The sequence below is a fragment of the Cavia porcellus genome, unplaced genomic scaffold, assembly GCF_034190915.1.
Source record: "Cavia porcellus strain 051 isolate PalLab524CR breed Dunkin Hartley unplaced genomic scaffold, mCavPor4.1 scaffold_27, whole genome shotgun sequence".
Lineage (NCBI taxonomy): Eukaryota > Metazoa > Chordata > Mammalia > Rodentia > Caviidae > Cavia > Cavia porcellus.
The window spans coordinates 49,128,697-49,152,684 of record NW_026947510.1 but is presented as its reverse complement, the minus strand read 5'-3'; positions in this window follow the sequence as shown (position 1 = coordinate 49,152,684).

The window sequence follows — 23,988 nt, the reverse complement described above, 5'->3', positions numbered from 1 at the left end:
GTAGCAGCCAATGGAACAGTTTTCTCATATATGTGAGATATTAATACATGTTTAAGTCTGTGCAATACACAGGTGCGTGGCGTTTTACACCTTGCATTTTTCCTTATTCAGGGAAGGACTCTTTTTGGTAATTAAGGTTGGGTGTGATCTGGTAGAACTGTATGCAGTACTTTAAGTGAAAAGCAGGCAACTCTACATTAACTTTATATTGGTGAGGCATGGTTTATTTACCCAACAACTACACTGTAAATGCCTACTGTTCTAAGCATTTCAGATATGCAAATGACCAGGCAACAATGATCCTTGACTTTGTGTATCTTCCATTCCAGCAGAGAGGTCAGGGGACAGAATCCCACGTAACTGAAGCCCATATAACTGAAACCCACATAACTGAGCAGAAGAGAGAGAAGTAGGAAATATGATCCAGAGGGTTGAGGGATCAGATCATGTCTCATAGAACATAGTAAGGACTTTAACTCTCTGCAGAATGAGAACTGCAAAGCAGTTCTGAGTAGAGGAATGATGCGATCTGACAAGAAGAGGCAATGTCCCCCCCCCCCCCCAGTCCTCATAAGCTAACAACTGATCTGGAGAAACACAGGCTGTGATGATAGCTAATGAGGTAAAATACAACTTAATGCTTATAGTGTTTAGTGTTTCACTGACTTTATAGGCCTAAAACTGGTGGTCTGATCATCTATTCAGAGGATAACAGTATGCAATGTGGCACATACGAGAGATCGCATTCTGAAAGTGATGGCCATTTTCCCTATTATAATTATTATAATATAATAATTCCCTATTATCTTATTTTGAAATCCTGTATCATTCTCATTGTTTTGTTTTGTTGGGTTTTATTCTGTTTTATTTTGTTGTATCTGATGGCATGGGCAGCTATCTTGAGGATAAGATATATTATGATAACCATTTTGGATTTACTATTATCTTGTTTTGAAGTCCTGTATTGAATTTATTGTTTGTTTTTACTGAATCTATTCTGTTTCTGTTTTGACTGATTTTACAGTGACAGGGTATATGGGCAGCTATTTTGAAGACAACAAAAGGATTATGGTAACCATTGTTGATTTCCTATTATCTTGTTTTGAAATCCTGTGTCACTTACATTGTCTTGTTTTGATTGGCTTAATTGTGTTTTATTTCACTTGTTTTTATTGTCTTTAAAATAAAATTTTAAAAAGTAAAAAAAATGCTGTAGCTATGTTTCCTTCCTTTTTCCTTTCATTTCTTCTTTCTTTTTTCCTTTATTTCACCTCTTCTTCCCTCTTTCTTCCTTTCTCTCTCCCTCCTTCCTTTTTATTTTTTCTAAAATGTCATCTTTCTGCATAAGGAGACCTTTCAAGGTGACTATAGCCCTTCATTTGTAAAACGTGCTCCCAAAACTAGAATAAAGCTAAAGTAGGAAAGAGTTTATCTTTCCTCCATTTCTGTTAGGAAGAGATTTCCATCCTCTGTTACCTTCCCTGAGAAAGCACCCAGAGGCCTGTGTACAGCTGCAGATCAGCACTGCGAGTTATGCTACAGAACTGACTCATGATGATGGCCCGTCAGGCAGGCATGTGAGCAAATATCTATTTTTCTTTTTCTTCTCTACACTTGGGTATCAGAGCATTAAGAGGTAGAAAATCTTATTGAAGTCTCTTAAATTTACCAAAAAGATCTGTCCTAGGAAGGCCATGTGGATTTGAAGCCATGAAAATCAAGTTCATTTTGTCATGGAGCTATAAAATACAACTGCTTCATCATTTATCATCCTTATTTCTTATCTTTGGTGCATCTTCCGTCAACCCTTAGCTCTCTGATAACTGTTTACCAGCCTTCCTCCCTAGACTATGTGTTCTTAAAGACTAAGTTATCTTGGTTACTGTAAATTCCTCAGGGCTTAGCACAATATGGATCACATAATAGGCAATGAGCAAATGTTTTAACAATGAATGAATCAATGAATGAGTTAAATTAGAGTGTACTTCTCTTTGAATTTTGTGTTAAATTTAAACCACACAATCTATCATTATGTTCTGGAACTTCATACCCTTGCTGCTTATTTGGTGAATTGACCCAAAAAACTGCATTTCTTAGCAGAGAGTCATATGTGAAAGGTATAAACATAGACCAACTCACATCAGATGAGCCCACAAGAAACTTTAATTCATGACCACCAACAGGGAGTGGAAAATTCCAGAAACAGAATGACAAGTTCATTTACATGGAGCATTGTCATTTCCATGGAGCATTATTGTAACCTCCAAAGAAAAACACTCCTGATCAGGTCAATAGAAATGACAAAGTCCTGCACAAACCCGAGCTTCTAATCTCTTCTCCTTCATTTTAAGAAAGAAAAAAGTCAAGTCAAAATTATCTATAAAATTCTTCCCGGACCTGTTAGTTGTAGTTGATGCCAAACACACATGGATTCTGATAATGGAATCAAATACGACAAAGAAATGGAAACATGAATGCATAAATGAAACACGCCATATATACCTAATGGAATACTATTCAGCTATAAAAAGAATGTAATCCTGTCATTTGTACAAGCATGAATGAAGCTGGAAATCATTATGCTAAGTGAAAATAAGCCAGGCAGAGAAAGATGAGTACCACATGATTCCACTCAACTGTGAAATCTAAAACAGTTGGTTTCATAGGAATTGAGAGTGAAATGGTGGCCACTAGAGGCTGGGGAGAGGAGAGGAGTGAGAGAGAAATATAGGGAAGGACTGACTGGTCCACGCATACTAAGTTACGATTAGAACTAAGCAGTTCGAGAGTACTGGTGCATAGCACGATGACTGAAGATAACAATAGAATACTGTGTATTGTAAAATCTAAAAGAAAAAATCTAGAAGTTTTCCCCATAAAGAAATGGTGAATGTTTGAGGAGAAGGATATGTTTAATCTGATTAAATGTCACACGATGTATGCATGCCTGAAAATACCACATAGTACTGCACTGATACATACAATTTTTATGTTTCTATGTGTTAGTGAAAGATAAATTTTAAAAACCTAGTACAACATAAAACAGGTGAAATTTAGGAGCATCTACCATGTGATCATTTCTACAGCATCTTCCAGCTTTGAGAAGAATCTGGACACCTTGGGAAATCAGAGCCTGCTGGAAGCCTGATGGATGAATAGCAATAGAAGTGCTATGCTTTTTCTGGTCATTCAATAGCAGTATTTGGGTTCAGAAGAGGAAGAAAAAACAATCTAGCATGAATATACAGCAGGCTCACAGAGCAAACACCATATGCTCATAAACTGGCCCATTGGTTTGTTGCCTGACCTCAGTAACAGAGGGTCGAACTGATTTCACCACTAAGTCCTCCACATTCAGAAGATTCAGTGGATACACTGCTGGCCATATAAGGAATAAAAGTAATGACAAAATTTTAAAAGAGAATATAGTGTAAACTGTTACTTCCTCGTTGCTTTTGATAGATGTTTTTGTTTATTTGTCACCCCTTTTCCAAACAAAACCAAATCCCAGCCAGTGAAGATGAGGATGGAACCCTTGTATAAACAGTATAACATTCCTTAAAATTAAGTAGGGCAAACACAACCTAGGTCTTTATGCCAAAGGCAGTATTTAAGTCAGTCTCATATACCTTAATGAAGACTAATTCATGCAAGACAGACAGATAATAAGATTAATGGAAAGATGATGAACCAGACAATCAGGTGCTGGGAATCCTGGGGACCAGCTTAATAGGTTTCAATTGAAATTTGAACATATGATTAAAAAGTTAATCATAGAAAGAAGGAATAAGTTCAAGAGATCTTTTATGTAGCATAGTGATTATTGTTAATCATATATTGTATTCTTGAAAAATGCTAGGAGAAGGGGTATAAAGTATTCTCACTACCAAAATGATAATCTCGTGAAGTTATGCATATGTTAATTAGCATTATTTATTCATTGCATAATATATGTACTTCAGACTCTCATGTTGTCCATGGTAAATATATATATATATAATTTTACCGGTCAATTAAAAAGAAATGTTAAAATCAGCCACTAATTTCCTGTCCTCCACTTCTTTCCTCAGTTTCACCTTGAAATAGCAGCTATAATACATAAACACTGAGTATAAATTTATCATCACCCAGGATAAGTGGTCAGTAATGGAAAATGTCAAGATAGATATATTTATCGTATGTGGATACAACAGGTGTTTTTTCATATTTAGAAAGAGACTTGATTGTGATGGTAATTATTAAACCATGACTTCTGAAATTCTTCAGAGCAGAATGATGATGTACCCTTATGTACAAAGCTTCCCCCTCCTTTTTTTAAATATCAAATTTGCAGGGTTAAATGATTTTTTAGAGGAAGTAAACTTTATGCTAATGTGACTCTTATAGCCATGGTTATCCAGGTTACTGAATCAGTCTTCCTTTGTCTTTTTCCTGGGAAGTAGGGCAGACACTTCTGGTAACTCAATTCCCCTTGAGCCTGATAGTGAGATAACTTAGTGAACTAAACAAACTTTTTCCAGTCCCCAGGGAGCTGACATGTAGCTTTCCAGAACTTGGCAATGGGGAATATTGATTATTTATGTTAGTATTATTATCATTATATTTACTCAAGAATCTTATCTAGAGAGTAAGTTGGTATCTAGGAGCATAGGCCCAAGTACCTACTGCAAGAGCTTTCTTGATATATTTTTATTCTTAATACACAAAAAGTGTACTTTCAAGTCTATTTTATATCTATTGGTGGTTTGGTGTCTTTGAACAAACAATTGGATATCTTTGGCCTTGTGTAAACTGCTTGAAACTGAAGCTTAAGTATATTTTCCCAAGCTATTACCTAAACCCAAAAGCTGAACCTAAGACAAGAACTTTGGTGCTGATTATTTATTTGAAAGGTGAGAGAGGAGAGGCAAAGCAAGATGGCGGCTGAGTAAGATCCTCAGGTTGCCTCTCCCCACAAACACAACAAATTGAAGAGCTAGTCATATACCAAATTATCTTTACAAGAGCTAAGGACATCTCATGAGACACCATAGTGCCTATTTTTGGTAAAACAAAATGAAAAGATATATTGAAGAATGCAGGAAAGAAAGAGTTGTCCCTAGCCACACTCTCCCAACTCCAAGCAGCCCAGTATGGAGAAAGCTGAATCTCAGTTCAGGCAGGAAGAGAGAACTAAACCCAGGCCTTAGGCTTGAAACTCATTAGCCAGGCTGGGCAAAGCCCTGTGATATACCCGCCACCATTGCCCCCACCAGGCTGAAACTCCGTAGATTGAGCTATTGCAACTGCCTTAGGCTAGGTGACCATAGGCTAGGTGACCGATGATCTCCACCACCCTCCTCTAGCAGCAGAATAGGGAGAAAGAGCACCACTGGGGAGCAGGGCGTGAATGTTAGCACAAGAGTTTATCTCAGATCCCAGCTATGTGCTGAGACCAAGCACTAGGTACATGATAAAGACCTCACATGGAGGCCAGAGCTCTTAGAGTCTTCAGACCAGCCCTGGCATAAGATGGACACCTATGTGTTGCTGGGACAGGTCTGTTGGTCACATCATCCTTGGAACAGCCTGAGACACGTACTCCTCCTAATCTGTGCCTCTATAGCTGTGTGCCTCAGGTGCCACGCAGCTTAGCACCAGCCTTTTTGGCTAAAAGGCTGTCAACCAACCATCCCATAACCATGGGAAACACAGTTATTGGAAGCCAAGCCAGTGGTCACAGATGGGATTCAAGAACTTCCCTGACACCAGGCAAAGACATACCCATAGCGAGACAGACTCTCTCACCCTCAGCCCCTTCATCCTTGAGGCTTCACAGATCCTTGCAACCTTGAGGTTCAGATGAAACTCAACATAGTATAGGCTGAGGCAGCCAAGGAACTGCTTTCACCAGCACTATCTAAACCTCAGGTAGCATTTTATCATACAAGATTCCATTCGCTGGGGATATGATATGGCAAGATATTAAGCACAAGATTTTGTCCCAAAACTTAGTGCTGGGCCAGTGAAAGTTAACACTGGTTAAGCCCTATTGGATGTCATCACCAGACATGCCTGTGTATGGAGATTCTGAAACTGCTCCAGCACCAAGGGAAAACATGCAGTCCAACTCTATGAGACTTCTCATCCAATTAGCATAACCTAGTGGTATTGGGACACAAATTCACCTCATTGTGGGCTTTGGTCCAAACCCAGTAGTGTGCTGGTCTCTGTAGGCTGTGAGCTCAGGGGATGATATATCTTGGTGAGATTGGTGGCCCCAGGTGTAACATATGATCTACCCAGAGATGAACAGAATCCTGCAATGTTTGATGATAGGACAATAAATATGGAAAGCCATGGCTTGGGGGAAAGACTTTTCTTGCTACGAACTTTTCTGTTTCCTTTAGAACAATACTATTGGTGGATTATCCTCTAACACCGAAATAGTGACAACATACCAACAGCATATTTCTGGCAATTTAATGCTGCCTGGATCTGTATGAACTTAGTAAAACAGCCTCATTCTTAACTAGCTTTATGTTCTTCCATATATCTCTTAGTGACTTTTCCTGGAATATACTGTCCCTAGCTCAAACTCACTTGTTTGGTCATTTCTTCACAAATTTATTATTCTTTCATTTGGTCTTCTGGTGAGCCAGAAGTAACTATGGGCTAGGAGGAGAAACAGGAAGTACCCTTCCTGTGAGCCAGCCAGCATACGAGCTAGCAGACAAGTAGAGCTGAACCCCACACTCCTAAGCACCTGGCTGATTCACAGGAACTCTGAGTTTATAGCAACTGAGGTACAAAAACAGCTTATGTTTATATTGTTTGATTAACTTTGCAGGCCTAAAGCTGATAGTCTAAACATGTATTTAGAGGATAACAATATGCAATATAGCAACTATAGGAGATTTTCTTCTGTCTTGTTTTTGAAATCCAGTATTGTTCTCACTGTTTCATTTTGCTCCATTTTAGTGCTTTGTTTTATTCAATGTTTTGTTTTGACTGATTCTATTCTGTTCTGTTTTGTTATAGTAATAAGCATTACAGTAGCAATCATTGATTTGCTTTTATCCTGTTTTGACGTCCTATATCACTTTCACTGCTTTGTTTTGATTTGCATTATTTTGTTTTATTTTGTTTGATTTTATTCTCCTTAAAATAAAAAAATTATTATTCTTTATCTAAAAAGTATTGAACCTTTCTACTTTGGCCTTTTCTTCAAGTTTTCACTCTCTTGTGAGGGTCCCCATGTACATGTAAAAATTAAATAAAATTCTATGAATTCTCCTGTTAATCAATCTTGTGTACATATGGTTCCTAGAACTAGCTGAAGTTCCAAATCAAGAATGAAGTTCATTAGAACTGATCTATAGCTTCCCTTTCAGTGCTCAATAGGTACTTGTTGAATTAATTCCTAGGTATTGCTGATACATTAATTACAGGTTGAATGCATTGGAGAGCCTAGTCATTCAAGTATACCACCTCTTTAAGAAAAGTGGTCACACTCACAGTCCCTTCTAGTAAGATAGATGCCATGAACTTTTCTGTAAGGAGAAATAGCTATGTTTTACATCTTAGATACCCTCCATCTACAAAGGATAGGCACCAGAATCAAAATTAGCCAAATGCATAGCATCTATCTATGAGATAGGCTCAAAAATTCCACCCAAAGATTAATGATGAGTAACAGATGAAGGACAAAGAGAATGCTAGAGCTATGGGTAAACCAAAATTACATAAATGAAGCATAAAAACTATAGGGTCAGGGATGTCAGAAGCACAGTGCCTGCCTGGCAAGTGCAAGACCCTAAGTTTGATTTTTGGTATAAATAAATAAATAAAATGTTTGATCAAGAGTGCTTTGATCAAATGTTTGATCAAGCAAATTGATTTGGTTTATGATGACAAGGATCTATGATGCAAAAATAGAAGGGCTGAGTGGGTCAGGTTTTGCTAAACTTCTGTAACTTTAGGGTGTCTTAGGTTAGATTCTCTGGAACAGACTATGAGATAGAGATGTATGGGAAGGGTAGTTCTCTAGCAAATCAGCTGCAAGAGAGAAGAGGAAAGAGGAGTAGGTGGAGAGAGAGACTGAACTGTGATACAACAGAACCTTGTCCCATGAAATGAGAGTTCTAAGTAAGGTAAGGAGCATAGACCAGTCCATGTACATAGGCTGCTTCCTGGGAAGGTGGGCTAGGCTTTGGTAGAGATGGCTCCTTTGACCAATTCATGGAGAGGTTCTCAACTATCAGGCTTTAGTAGCCAACACTCATAGTCATGGGGAGAGGAGATGACACCCTCAGTTGTGAAGGGAAGGTTTGAGCCCTGAACCCCAGTTTCTACAACATGAAGACATAATATAACTCAATTTCTGGCTCTGTACTATCTCCTTCTTGTTTTTAAACTACACTTTCATCTGTGTGAAGTTCCCTCAGAGAGTTCTGTTTGTTTTGCATATATACAACTCCCTATTAGAACCCGCCTCCCTATTTTTTTTGCTTGAGTCATTTACCTAACATGAGAAGAGAATTCATTCTGTGGAGCATTGTGGAGAAAAGTAAGAATATTAAAGGCCTAATGTTAAAAGAATACAATTAATATAACTTGCTTTAATATTAATAGACCCACTAACATTAAATCAATATTGAACCCTCGTATTTATGAATGAATTCACTAAGATATATGAATCCTGTATGTACATAATGGATATTGATTCTTTCCTTATGAGAATTTTAGAGTGTGGAATATGCATAAGAGCAAGATTTGACTAATTTTTATAAATAAAAGAGATAAATTTAAGCCCAATTGTGTGACATCTACTACTTTCTGGTTCTGATATTTTGTTACTTTGGGCAAATCTCTAATTGCCTGAATTTTCCATTCTTTATTCCTAAAATTAAGATTGCAATCCTTTACCAAAGGGTTGTAAAAACGAAGTAAAATCATCCGTAAGTCTCGTTGTGGCATTGCTGGCATAGGGCCACCAGTCCAGACAGGATAACTTTCTTTTATGTTTACTGCATCCAGGTCTTACTAACTTCTTGCAAGCCTGATTAGCAATTGTATATGATGGAGATTTACCGGCACATTTCTCCCCTATTCTTCAGGTAGAATCCAGGAGCTCAAGGGCTGCTTCGGGGATACGCTGGTGGAAAAAACCTACAATCCTTAACTTAGCCAGAGCCATCTCAGTAAAGCAGGCCCAGGGATCTCCTTACTGTTTCTTCTCACCCACATGGATCAGACTGAAGAACTCTGCCAAGGTCTTGGCTAATTTCACAGCGCTTATGACATATAGAGTCATTCAGCACGTGTTGGTCTCTTTTCCCAAGTATGTCTCCCGAACTCTTCAGAATGCCAGGATGATTTTCCTGAACTCACTGAAAGTTCCTCAGAGCACTTTATCAGTGATTGATGAAAATCACATCAATTTTCAGCTCCTACTTCTCTGGCCGGGCTCTTCAGATGTTAAATTATTACAGTGCTATTGTCAGAGTTAGATCTCACAGAAGGCATGGTTTTGTCACAAGTCTAGCTCCAGAGAATAATATTTCTAGCTTGAGGTCAGTATGTAACAAAAGCTATAAAACGCCCAGCAGAATGTGGTGACAAACATGGGCACACTGGGGGACCATTCCAGAGGCCTGCATTCAAGTCTGAAGTCTCTAAGCACAAAAAATAATCCTGAATTAGATGTGTTCTTATAATCTTGGGAAGGCCTTTAAAAAATGTTGGAACAAATAGTGTCCCAAATTGGTTCCGTAATTAAGGTATGCAGAGCTCAGCTTCAAAGATCCCTTACGTCTGTTTTAAGGGATGCTGTTAGTGAGTAGATAATTGTATATAGTAGCTGTAGAGCCATTAGAGGAGCTTAATCTATACAGAAAGCTTTGGATATTAGGTGCTTCTGGGACATTGCTTCTACAGTAATGTCTCATCTGCAGATATTACCCCAAATGTGCTCTTTTCCCCATTATATTTTATTTTTTTAAAGCCAGAGAGTTTGCATTCGGGTACAATTTTGTAACAGGGTGAATAGGTACCCAAAAGATACTTTGATAGCTATGAAAGGTAAAAACATAATGAGAAAACTAATAAAGATTTCAAGGATACAGTTCTCACGACCTGTTAAACTTGTGTGTGGGGTAGAGAGGCGGTACTAGGACAGCCCCAGAGAGGAACATTGTATTTTGTTTTGGGTCAACCAAGAGGCCAGACACTGTTTTAGCCATTTTATCTTATCTTTGCTAAGTTGGGATAGGAGAAGATTCAAAATTCAAAATGAGTCTGGGAGTTTTGTTTATCCTAAGGGTTTTGGTGGGTGACAGATTAAAAATGAGACTATGGCTACAGAAAAATATTGAGGACGGCTATTTCTTTTGGCTAATCAGTCTCCAGCCTGTATTGACTAACTGTATTGCCCCTTGATTTGTAATGAATACACTATTAATAAGAAATAATTCTCAAACAACAAAACCAAGTCACCATAAGCGGTGACTAGGTTTACAAGAAAAAAAAAAAAAAAAAAAAACTTCTGTGCGCAGACACTTTAAGTAGTGAAGTGATTACTGTTATTTGAGTGTCTACCCAAGTTCAAATTCACCTGCCTCCTGCCACATACACTTTTTTTTTTTGTCTTTTTCGTTTTTATAGGTACCAGGGATTGAAGTCATGACTGCCGGCTTACAAGGCAGGTGCTTATGACGCTGAGCTAAATCCCCAGCCTCTGCCACATACACTTTTAACTTTTAGAGTCTAATGTCTTGCACAATGGACCACATACAAAGACTTGAAGAAAAAGAAGAAGAAGAAGAAGAAAGAAGAAGAAGAAGAAGAAGAAGAAGAAGAAGAAGAAGAAGAAGAAGAAGAAGAGATCTTCCTTTCAGACTGTTGCGGTATTTATAAAGCCATTGCTTTTTTACACACTGTGAGAAGGGCTTAGTAAAACAAAGGGCATCATAAGTTATTGTTTTAAGACTCATTGATTCAATAAATTAACAATAATTTCCATGAAGGGTAGCAACACTGGTGCCATAAAAATTTATTTATTCCTACTTTAACTAGTATTGATTAGAGTATTCAAATTGTCCCAATGCTCTATAATCACTCTTTATAGGTGAAATGCCCTCTGCAGTGCAGGAGACAGCAAAATAAACATTGCACTAGAAGCGACAAAGGCTCCTTTAAAAACCAGAAACACTGGATTTTTTTTTTCTACAAAAGAGATGGAATAGTTCAGACACCACTTTTAATACATGCTGTGTGCCTATCAAACACTGCTCCCTAAAATATTTCAAAGACAAAAATTTAAGAGGCCATTGTAATTGTTGGCAAGCTGAATCTAAAAAGGTGATTATTCATATCTCAAACCTCAAACAAACACATGTTTTTTTGTCGGTTTTGTTTGGGTTTAACGTATTGTTATGTACCTCGTTTCAGATTTAGGCATATTTTTTTTTCCACACATGTATTGTTTCAGCACTTTTGTCCCTCAGATGGTGACTGGACTCTCAAGGTGACTTGGTGAATGGATTATAAAACTGCTAAAGACTTGAACAAACAGGTACTGGTTTTTATTCCACAGCTACAGGGCAGATTAGTTTGAAGTAACCATCTGAAGAGTTGGGAACAATGGATATCACAGACATATATTTGGGTTTCTCTTGTCCTCAGGATCAATCCCTCTTTCTAGCATACCAATCCGAAAGAGTCATCTTTGGCTTTTATACATGCATTCACACTATTCCCCTTCTCTTAGACATCTGGATAGCATGTTTTATTTTTAAGCTTTAATGCTATGTTTTCCAAAGTGATTTCTTTCCTTTTATACCACCAAGAAATCTCCATGCTAAAATGTGATTTGGAGCCAGGCATTTGCAGTAATTAATAAAATGAAAGGAAATAAAAGACAATAACCCTCTTAGTAACCAAAGGCTTATGATTTACATAGGCTTTAAATGATTGTTGGTGTTAAACTGTTTCTCAGAATGCAACTCAGGAATTTGAAGTTGTCAGATTAACTGCTGTATTTACTGGTCTGTTTGATTAGGTGAGCATAGTTTATATTCCCTCTTGGAGACCTAAATAGCAACCATTTCCTACCAAAACAGTGCTGAGAACAAAGGCCCCATTCACAGGGCAGTGGGCATTGCTCTATAGGCCTTTGTATCTGAAAAACATGGTTACTAAGTACCTCTAAAAGGAAAAGGTGCAAGTAATTTTTTAAATGTACATGTAACAGGCACAAAAAGAATCGCCTTTCATACCAAACAAACGCATTCCATTAGAAATAAATGGAATTTTTTTGTACTGTTGGGCCTTCTTTCCAAGGCTGTAATAAAAAATGACCATGGTTGAGTGTGAAGGACATCAAACAACAGAAAAACAATGGCAGCCACAATCCATCTCATCATGTGAACTACTTGCAAATAGTCAGAATTGACTGACAATTTTTTTGTTTTTGTTTTATATCAATAACCTTTCATAGGACAGGCTCTGTAGTGGGCACTGGGGGCTTAAAGGCCTATAAACCGTCCCTGTCCTCTGCTCCTTTGTGCTGAAGCTCGTAGTTTAGAATTGGATGATATCACGAGATTGATATTTTCAGTGACCATGATGGAGGGCAGAGAAGGGCTGGCTTCTTGGAGAAGATGATCCTTAGACTGATACCTGAAATCAAGGGCCGAGGCGGGAATTCTCAGTTGAGTGATTGCATCAGCAAAGGTTGCAACTCACAGAGGATGTTCAAGAAACTAGGAGGGATTCCTGATGTGTCATCAAGTTCCTAGGTACAAAAGGCAGGGAAGGGAAGAAGACAGATCTCTGGAGCCGCCCTGTATTGTGCTAAATGATTTGCTCTTGATCCTGTAAGAGACTTTAAGCACTTGAAGGGTTTGGAGGGCTAGTGAGGTAGGAGAGAAGAAATCAGAACAGATAGAAAAGGCACCAGGAAAATCATAATTTTAAATTTGTACCTTAAGAAAAACTGCAGCTTTAGGACAAGGCAGTTTTCAAAGATTACAGTACCTTCATTGTTTTCTTTCCTCTTCCAGGCAACTTATTCTGAAATTCCTAAAAGTCTTAAAAGATACAATAAGCCTGTTAATGGCCCGTGCCTCTCTTCTATAAATTGTTCCTCTTCTGATACTAGATTCATAAATTCCACATTCTTCCACCCTTGAGGAAACAGCACTATTAACTGGGTACCATATTTCTAAACTTCACAGATATGCAAATGATGTGCATTCTAACCTAGTCCACTAGTGGCAACCAGACAGACCCTAGGAACACTCAGCCTAGATCGTCAGTAGACACCAGCAAGAGCACATAAAACCCCCAACCCAAGACGGTAATGAGCCTCAATCCTTGAGTATCCACACTTCTTTCTTAATGCTTACTTTTTTTGGTTCTGCTTAATAAATCTGCCTGTCTCTCACTGACAAGTCCAGAAATATTTTTCTGTGGCAAAAGTCAAGAACACACTCTGTGTGGGGTGAGGGTAAGTGTAGGGCCTCGTCTCTTCCCTGGGGAACCTTCTAGAACCCCATCCAGTGACAGTAGGAGACAGATAAAGTTAGCCAGTCTGCACCAGCCACACTCCAAAGTGATTTATTGGTCAGTTGAACACTTAAGGCCTCCAAGTGCATCTCATCACATTCATAATGTACATTTGCTTGACCTTTCCTCACTTTATTGTCTGTACTGTTTGAATTCACCAGAGAGTCACTTAATATTTCACTTTCTTTGGGAAGCTCATGTATCATTTGTTAACAGAAGTCATTTATCACCCACAAAGACACACACCAATCATATGACAGAAGAATTTTCAAAGGATAAATATGTGGTAACTCTAGTTCCTTAGTGTCTGGAGTGTGATAACCTCGGGTTTAAAGGAAACTCAAAAGCACCTCTGAGGGTAATGAATACAATAAAAAAATTATGCAATCAAAGTTTTCAAAACTAAATAAACATCTCAGCTGCCATAATCTGGCAGTTATTTTCCCATTAAAATGCATTAAAAGGAAGGGCTATTTGGACAAAGCAAGTGCTCTTATAGTTATGTACATTGGAAAAGTAAAACATTTAACTTCAGATCCCAAACTAATCACTTTAGTTCATCTAGAAGGGTTTACAATGGTGTGCATTTGCCAAGACTACCAAGTTTTAACCTTTCAAGTTGAATCATCATTCTTCAGTGAACGAAATTATGCAAGCAGGACAATGCTAAATTCAGGAGAATGCTGAACTCGATTTACATTTTTCCCATTTTTAAAATCATTTTTAAAATGATAAGAATCATGCTGAGTGCCTGCTAAGTATCCGGATGACCAAGAATGCCCTCTATAAATTTTGGTTCTATGAGTCTGTTTTGTGGTCCAGGAATCTGTTTTTGTCAAATGTTCCAGGTATTCTTGATCTTCAGGGAACTTCGGGAAACGCTGCAATAAATGCTTACGTAAACTGAGTCAAACAATATTTTTCAACTCACCACCCATTGTTAAACATTACATAAAGCAGTATAATGCAGACTTACTGAGCATTAAAATAATGAAATTATTGGGTTACACATTCTATAATTTTGCAAACCACTTTAGTATAAGAAATGACTGAAATGTAAAAAGGTAACCGTGCCCAATTTTTTTATCGGTTTTCCATTTATTTTACTAAAATAAGGGCTGCCAATTAGCTTGGGGCAGAAAAAAATGTGTACCAGGGTATAATATTTTTTTAATCACTAAGTGAAATAAACTTGTTATTGGTACTTCAGTGAGAAAAAGATAGCTCTTGTTTCTTCTAAATATACTTTATTGCCCGCTATGACAATAAAAGTCATCATTTAGGTTGATGGCAACTGCCATGTAGTCTTCCTCATCTGCACCAACTTTTTATAGAAGCCATTAAAAACTGAAACTCACTTAAGCACGAAAACATGTTTTCTAGCAATGTTTTTCAAACTATTTGTGTAGTAAATGGGCAGTTTTTTCCAAACCCCAGTATAGAATCAGATTAGGAGCAACTATGATTTCAGGCTCCAGAGGATAGGGAAGTAGGGAAAGAGTTGCTCACAGGGTCCTTCCAATGCTAGCCAGCACCAAACAGCTAAATCAACACCTTCCTAATTCATCAGCCTTCTTGTTATGGCAGAGGAGAGTTAGAGGCATTGGGATCACAAGGAGTCTATGTGTATAAAACGATGCTTTGGTGACACCTGAAATCTCCAAAGAACTGGAAAACAGAATTTGAAAATCTTTGGCTACAGGTTTCCCCTAAAGACGTTAACTTTGGTTCATCCGAGTCAACACAATGTTTGCCACATGCTAGATACAAATGAAAGGTTTGTGTAGGATATTTTCATAGTGTGCTGTCATGGAATTTTCAGCCCTGATTCTTTCACCAAGTATTGTTATAGTTTTAATAAAGCGCATAGGTTCTGTGGATGGAAAAGGAGAGAATATTTTCAAGTGATGAAGCATGCATGCACTTTCAGAATAATGTCTCACCAGTAACAACGATACCTTAACGTTGTGTGTGGGCAACCCCTGGTGTACAGCAAGATCAACTGGAATTAGAAAGCACAACTGTTTCTGTTTAGCTTGCTCTGTATAGTGCTGTCTGCAGGTGGGCACTCAACAAAAGCTGCCAGTCTTAGCATCCAGAGATGTGGTTGTGATCAGTCATCATATTATTAAATTATTCATCTTGTATTAAGTGACCACAGTTTCAACACTGGCTTAGCTTGATAGATGTACAATTCATATAGACTATTGGAACTGTATTCAGTGCGTGCTGTGATTTCATTTGCAATGCCACTCATAGTGGAAAAAGTATGCCACACTTTTTTAAGCAAACAGGCTTCTTTTCACAGTGGACAGAGAATACTGTTAAACAGAGGAAACACAATATCCCTTTTCATAGCAAGAGATCAAATGTCTGCAGAAGAGTTTAATTTATACTTCTCCATGTGCCAGAGCCCAGTCTGAGACATAGCAGCATTTCAGTACTTTCAATCAGGTCATAGTTTCCACCCTGGATGACTTCATCCCTATTAAAATAGAATAAATGGAATTCCACATTATACTATGGGTAGGGATTATAGAAAATTAAAAGACATATAGGGCTCAACACACTAAATAATTGTGACATTGAAATGGGAAAATCACACCTCTGTGGCAAGTTCTTCTTGGGTGTTATTTGTTAAAAAGACTTTGTTCCACCTTTTCAGAGGAGTAAATGTAAAATATTACCTTATGGTCCAGGAAATAAATTCCATGCCATGCATGTCCCGAGCGTTTTCTTTTAAAAATATTTGTAAGTGTTAAGTTAGATTAGAGATGTAACTTGAGTCCATTGTCCATCAGCCCTGTTGTTTAGATCTTTCTGGAATGAGTTCATTGGTTTAAGTCTATTGGTGGGGAGGGCTACGCTTAAATTTAGCTGCCTGCTGATTACACTCATCTGAAGTTTGGGTCGAAAGCAGTTTGAGAGTTAGGAGGAATTATGTTTAGTATAAACAGTGTTCTGAAGTTAACATATGATTGCATGCATACTCTGTTGAAATGTTGTTACTGAAACTAGTGTTTGTTGGTTGGTTCATGTAGAAATTAGCTAGAGGAGACAAAGTTGTGATGGTCAAAAGTAAAAGGGAGCCAAGTGGTTCTCTGGGTACTTTACTTCACAACTTAACTTTTTGGCTGACTTTCGACCTTTATATGGTTTATGTGTATGAAGAAATTTGATGTGTTTCTTTAATAAATGAATATACACACCAGACCTGCCTGCAACGGGTATATTACATATAAGCCTCCTGTTGATGAATGATGAAAGCACAATATTTTCATTCTGTTGTGCTCTCTTTACAATCACATTTGTGGCATTAAATGGCTGCGATGCTAAGATTTGCACGCTTTTTAAAAAGAGCCCAGTGAACAAGCCTTCCCTTTGGGAAGATTACTGCTGGAAAAATGGGGGCTCTGAGAAAGGCTGAGTACAAATTCATTGCAGGTGAGCCAGCACAATTTAATCACATAATATACATTATAATATATCCCTAGGAATTCATGTTTGTTTTGAATTTGCCTACCAGATAGGCCATAAGGAGACAGAAATGGCTTATAGTGGTTTCGAGTGCCTAGAGCTGAGTGTATACTGCGTTTCTGTTCACACATAATCAGCAAAGGAGGAGGCAGCAGCTGCTCAAAAGAGTTCTAGGAAAAGCGATGTACAGGTGGGAGTTTTTAAATCTTGACATACTGATAAGATTTCAGCATGGCTTCAAAGCTTGTTAAGAAAAAAATGACCTACATTGCCAGTATTTCTTTGAAAATCCTAATCTGCTGCTAAAACAGAGCAAACCAAGTTTTCTTTTGTGAACTTAAGTAAACACATTCTTCATCACCATCAAAGATTGTGACCAGAAGAGGGAACAACTTGCCTTTATGATTCAAGAGTCCTCAACCAGTATTCTGCACATACTTGTGGCTACAGTCATATCTTTCAAAGAACAACCCAAACCAAACACACTTCTGGTATTTTTCAGGCTTTTAATTTGTGGCAAAGCCGGGTAATGGGTGCAGGCATGTTAAATGGAGACTTTCTGGGGGTGTAGCACCAGATCAATAGCCACACTTGCCCTTTTGGGGCCCCTGCTTATTGAAGGAGTATAGGATATTGGAGAAATAAGCATTATACAAACAAATGGGGTAACTAAAGCGATGAAAAGCTCTTGACCTGTCCAGAGTCAATAATACAACTGGTCAATAGAGGACTGGAGAGCAGAGGGCTTGCATTGCTAAGCTCTCTGCTGCAATGTCATTTGCAGAACCTGTTGACTTTGAGTTGGTAAGAAGGGCGACCAAGGTGAACCTTGAGGTCACAGAGACTGATGTGCTTCACTTCCAAGAACAGAGTCCTTCCATTTACCCAGACTCCAGTTACTCCTACTGCTTATGAATGTCTCTAGCCAGAGAGAGACAGAGACAGAGACAGAGACAGAGAGACAGACAGAGAGGCAGAGAGAGAGGCAGAGAGAGAGAGAGACAGAGAGAGACACAGAGAGAGAGAGAGACAGAGAGAGACAGAGAGAAACAGAGAGAAAGAGAGAGACTGAGACTCAGTCTTGTTAGGGGCTTCTATGGTACTCTTAAACATTGGATTCAAGTTGAAAATGGATTGATAATGGAAACTTTATTAGTCAAGGTTTCCTAGAACCAATAGGATCTATATCAATAGAGAGAGATTTATTTTAAATTTTATACCCAACAGAAAGTAACATCATGGGAAGAAGGAATGTTGGAAATTTGCCATCAGAGAATGATCATGTGTTTTTGTGTAACATGTGAACATATTAAACATTGACCCCAACTTTGAAGCAAGCAAACCATTTCCAAATGAAGCCAGTTGAATGAAAAATTTGAGTAAACATTCAAAACACAGTCTACAAAAATCCAGAATAATTATATAATTGAGCCACTACTGCAATGTGGCACATTATCAGGTTTTGGTTGATTATTCTTTTTGATAATGTTTAAACATTTTTTGAGTGAGTGTCACGGACAAATGTGAATTTTGGAGATCATTCTTTATACAAATCTCACAGCCAGACAAATGAGGTGACCATGCACTGCAGTATGTTATCATTGTACAGTTTTTACACAGAAAGGTATATATGCTATAGCCATTGTATTGTTGGCTATAAATATGGATAATTGCATGTTTGTAACTTTTCTTTTTTTCCCTTACATACACATGTTTATGCATGAGTATATGAATTTGACCTCTGCAATGTTAATGCTAATCCATCAATAAGCACTTTTGAATTCTTCTTATGTTCTAGGCTCTATGCTAATCTGCAGGAATATAACAATAAACATGATGGTCACAATTTATTTTATTTGTGAATTGGAGTTTGTAAGTGGGATAGTTTTAGTGTGGTATGGAATTAAGAGAATGGGGCATAAGGTAGAAAATAAAGAGATATATTAATACAGAGGTCAAAAAAGGAATCTTCAAGAAGTTGGAATCTAAAAGACAAGAGAATTTCAGACATAAAAAATTATTTGAAGTCATTTCAAGCATAGGAAAAAGACTTGGTATGTTCAAAAAAACTGGAAGACTATATAGATTGGTGCATACTGAACAAGAATGGGGAAGTATGAATTGAGGCTGGGAAGATAAGACCTTGCAGACCAACCATGATGGGGTCTTTGGATTTTAGTTAAAGAGTGACACTGTGGAGTGACACGGAAGCAGTGGAGTAACATCAGGCAAAATTTATATTTTAATATGTTGCTATATGGACCATGGCTTTGAGAGGAGTAAGAATGGAAGAGACAAGATTGATTGAATTTAAATAGTGCAGGCAATGATATGAACACAAACTAGTCTCAGGTGGTAGAAGAGATTAAAAAAAAACCCTTGAGCAAGCTGATGGAGATTTATTTATAGATAGATATGCTATGGCTTGCAACTGTATGGATGTGGGGCATGAGGAAATGTTAAAATCAAGATGGCCCCCGTATTCCCCACCTGAGTAACTGAGTGGATGTTGGCACCATTTACTAAGAAGAAGATTTGTTTATGATATGGAAATAAGTTTGGGGAAGAAATAAAAAAGTCATTTTTCATTTTTAAAGTTTGTAATATTCAAGTGATCTATAAATAACAGTGTTGTATATTAGTAGGGAGCTTGGAAAGGAGGTCGGGATCGGAGATAATAAGTTTGAAGTTATCAATTAAAATATTTAAATTCGTGGAAATGGTGAGATCTTATTAGGTTATTTAGAGAGGAAAAGAGGATTCCAATTCCTTCTCTAAGTTCTACAGAGATGTTACAGGAGATGGAATGTACATAAATTTTTTGAGAGATTCAGATATGAAAGAGAGCAGAAATATGAGGTGATTGTTAAAAAGAGATGTGATTTCCTTTTTAATGCCAGATAGCAGGCATGTATTCTTCTTGGTAACTTTGACTTCTGCATAAGAAACTAGGAAACAACTCCTGAACCTGAAGAGGAGTAAGAGCACATGTGGATAAATTGAATGGCAGTTTATAATATGACTCACATGGAAAAACCTATAACAAACATTCTAATACACTTTCTTCTTCCAAACTCAGAGCCATTCTAAGCAGATTGTTCAGGATTTAATGGAAAACCTCAATCCATGAAATGACTTGATGTCTCTGTAGTGTAACCTTTCAGGGAAGGAGAGATCATTATTGAAAATGCAATGCGAATTAAAAAGAAAATGCAAATGTCTCTTTCATTTCCTGACTCTTTCCTTCTGAAGCTGGAATGTCCAGTTGATCTGCCTCAAGAGATATAGATGGCAGAAAAATCTCTCTCCACCCTCTGTAAAAAACCAGCCTGCTATAGATTGTGGCATTTAAGACTTCAGGCGCTCATGATTTCCTGTGCTGATTTTAAAATAGCTCTGCAATAGATAAAATTTCAATCTCCAAACTCAGTCTTAATCAATGTAACTTTTTTGTTTATTTAAAATTGAATTTGATCCTGCATTTGAACAAATGGCAAAAACTTACAGTCAACTCAGGGTCTCCTTTACTTGCTGGGGTTGCTTTCAAGACTTGGGGGAGTTGTGTAGTGCTGAGATCTAGTGATGAAAGTTGCCTGTGTTCTTTGCAATTTAGTCATGTTCTCACCTGCTGAGATGCCCTCTTCATTACATGGTACATGCACATTTCTTCATGTGGACAGTTGTTGTAAAATTGTGGAGTTTTTTCCTCATCCCTAAGCTCCTTGAGCCACAGCTGAGTTTTTCTAGGATGTCTGAGAAGCATTCTACTCCTGTCCTGTGATTTGGCTTGATGAGGTGCTTTGGGATTATCTGCCTGAACCTGTGCAGCTCTGGAGCTCTGTTACAGGAAAGCACAAGGTAGGACTCTCTTTTCTCATATTCTCCAAATCTATGCCAGAATCATTACCCAACTCCTCCTTAGAGTTGGCCTGCAATCAGGGAGGAAGATAAATCAGGAAGCCCCATTCTCTAGGATTCTATCCTCAAAAGCTGTGGATTTCAGACTTCTCTTTTTCCCACAACAGAATATTCCTTCAGTTTGAATGCAAGATATCCTGATACTTACTTTCTTCTTCCAAATCTTCCAAATTATGATCTGGCTAAACTTGATAACTTTCAAAACGCATCTCGACTATAATTCTATTATCATGTAACTCACCCATTTTCAGAGGACAAGTTGAGAATTTTCAGTATATTCCTAAAAGTTTTGCAGCCCCTGCCAAAATTTTTGACCCAAACTGTAGAAACTTTTCAAGACCAAGGGCTTGATTCTTGCTCATTTGCCTGGTTATGTGTTTGCATTGCATTTCCAGAGGCATTAGAAATGTGCCCAAAGAGGGAAGAGGTTACACAGTGAAAGTGAAAGAAAATATCATTGGGGAACAGGCTATGTGATAGATTATGGGGAGCCTGATGATTGGATTTAAGCAATCCCCCAGCCCACTGAAGTCTAGAGGTCAAGGAGGTGTAAGGAAGGCTGCTTGCGCCTTGACTTTGAGTGGAATGCTGATAACCCAGCACTCCTGAAGCATCTGCTGAGGACAGTTGTCAAAATACAGGCATTGAGATTTAAAGGAAATCTGGCTCCTCATTAACTTAGTCCTTACCCACCCATTTCCTATAGTAAATGTTCCATGAAACACGTGTTATCCCACCCCCTGTGTGTCTTGCGAGCCAATAAAAGCAAACCAACTGTGGAGGTAGCTAGCTAGACCACTAGAGGCAAACCCCAACCAGTCCCCCTTGCACACTGAAATTTGTCTTTTTGTCAATCTGTATTCTCCTTCATCTCCCCTACAGGATCCAAGGGTCTGATCAGCCCTGGGTATAATACATGTGAGGAAACCTTGACTGTGTATGAAATATTTCACCTGCCACAGTGTGGACCTCTGTGTTCCCAGCCAGACCTATGTTGTCCTCCCCTGTGGAGGAGCTATCTGTGTGACATGCATGTGAATGGTTGCAGAAAGCATGGTTTACTTTGTACACAGAGGATTCCCTTCTCTCTCTATTGACTCTCACCCCTAATATATATTTAAACCAGGGCCCAAGCATACTCATTCTACACTGAGTTACAAAACTAGACCTCTTTTTTGGGTTTATTTTGAGACAGGGTCTTACTGGAGTTGCTCAGGTGGAACTGGAACCTGTCAACCTTTTGCCTATGCTCCCTCAAGTGCTGGATTCCTGGCATGCACTTCTCTTTTATGCAGATCATTTAAGTTAAAAAAAAAAAAACTGCTGGGTGGCCTACCATTAGGCCATTTATTCCACCTGCACATTTACATAATGCTAACCTGTTTCATCTCATATGAATTTCTTTTTCCAATTCAAATTTTAGCTGTGTTTTCTTGTACATCCAACTATTGTTATCACTGGAAGAGCAACTGGCTTGCTTTGGTAAATTTCACCTCTGTGGTAAAGATTTGTGTGAGAATTTCTTGGCCCAGGTACTTCCCACAAGGCTGTAATGATAATGGTCACTGCTACTGGCTGAGAGCTTCTAAAATGTCATAATGTTATAACTTCTAAATGTTATAACTTCTGCTAGGTCACAGTAAGATTTAAGGATATGCTATAACTTAGCCCCTGAATATGGAATGCTGTCTTGCTTACTTTTATCTCATTGAGAGAGAAGTTGAGACAAAATGTACAACACCCAAAGTTAAGGAAGGAGAGTTTTATTTAGCTCACAGTTTGTGGAGGTTTCAGTCCATATTTAGAGTGGCACATGGCAGAAGACAATAGTTCATGGCAGTAGAAAACAGCACAAACAAGAGCAGAAAGGGAGGAACACAGAGAAGACTCTCTGTCCTTTATATTGTGTGTAGGTCATACCACTTGGGTGTGGCGCTCACAATCCCAATCCCAGCACTGGACCATGAATCATTCATATACTCTAGGATCCCACCTCCATGACCACATGAAGCTTTGGGGGAACATCCAGACTCAAATCATACCAAATGTGGTACTCTTTTGCTAAGTAACTTTTTGGGGGTCTTTTTGAGATGGGGTCTTGCTATGCAGTTCAGGCTGGCCTTGCAATCACTTTGTAGCCCAGGCTGGTCTTGAACTCTCAATGAACCTCATACCTCAGCCTCCCGAGTGCTGGGATTGCAGGCATAAACCACCATGCCTGGCTTTGCTAAGTAATTTTATTCCAAGACTCAATCATGACAAGCTATAGTAGAAAATCTTGTCCCTTTCAGTACAATTTCTTAATATTCATAGGTCCTATCAAATCTACCTGTTTTAGTTACTTTCTCATTGCTGGAACAAAACACCTGATACCTACAAATTAAAGGAGGAAGAGTTTTTTTTTAGCTCACACCTGGAAGAAGTTTCAGTCCATAGCTACTGGTTTTAAGACAGGGCAGCATGGCAGAAAGGCCTGGCAGAGGGAGAATTGCTCATAGAGTAGCAGCCAAGAGGCAAGGGAGACTTTCTTCTACTTTTTCCTTTTTATTCCATCCAGGCTACAGACCTATTGTTTGGTTCCACCCATACCCAGGATGAGTCTTCCATCGCCATAAATCCATCTCCCACACTCAGGGGACAAATCCAGTATCACACACCCGGAAGTCCCACATAGGAGCACAAGGCACTTTGGTGGGGAAATATTTAGACACAAAGTTCAACACTTACTACTGGTCTAACTTATCTACATTTCTTGACGATACCAAACCGAAGAACCAAAATCTTGCCAGAGTGCTTTCCTTGCTCGGTCTCACGCTTCTTTTTTCTGACCATCAATATTCGGCTAACCAAAAGAAAACAGAAAATAACCATCTTTTTCATGGAGGGCTGACATTTACATTTCTTATTTTGCTTCAAAAAGGGACGTGGAGAAAAGAAGTGAAAAGAAATCTTGGAAAAACTGCCAACCTAGTTCTTAGCATTTTCTTGGATCCCAAGGAAACTCCTGGCCATATTCAGTGTTTTGTTTTTATTTGTTTTGCTTTT